Source organism: Limulus polyphemus, unplaced genomic scaffold (genome assembly GCF_000517525.1).
Source record: "Limulus polyphemus unplaced genomic scaffold, Limulus_polyphemus-2.1.2 Scaffold3927, whole genome shotgun sequence".
NCBI lineage: Eukaryota > Metazoa > Arthropoda > Merostomata > Xiphosura > Limulidae > Limulus > Limulus polyphemus.
The window spans coordinates 106,830-107,494 of NW_013669537.1; positions in this window are offsets into that span (position 1 = coordinate 106,830).

The following is a 665-nucleotide window of genomic DNA, read 5'->3' on the forward strand; positions in this document are numbered from 1 at the left end:
GATTATACAACCACACCTTGTCTCCAGGTACAAAGCTGACTTCAGTAGATCTCTTATCATAACATAGCTTCATCGAATCAGCAGACGTTTTCAAGTTTCAACGCACGTGATGGTGAATATCATCCATCCTTTCCGATAACACTTTCACAAACTCTGACACATTCTCAGGCAACTCTTCATAAGGTGGGTATCCTGTTAACAGATCCACTGGCAACCAAAGTTCCCAACCAAACATCAACTTTGCTGGAGTGTATCCAGTGGTTTCATGCTCTGCTGACCTATAGGCCATCAACAGTGGAGGGAGTAAGACATCCCAGTCATCTCGGCGGCTATTACAAAAATTTGCCAATTCCTATCCCAGTGTCCAGTTGTACTTTTCTATTATCCCATCAGACTGTGGGTGAAGTGGCGTTGTCCTAGTCTTTCATATGCCAAACAACTTGCAGCGTTCATGGAACACAGCTGATTCAAAGTTACGGCCTTGATCTGAATGCAGTTCATATGTCATACCAAATCTGAAAAAGAAATCACTAATAGCCGAAGCTACAGTTGTAGCCTCCTGATTTGGTATTGAATATGCCTCCGGCCACTTGGTGAAATAATCCATCACCACACAAATGTACTTGTTTCCAGCACGAGTTTGGGGCAGAGGACCAGCAATTGGT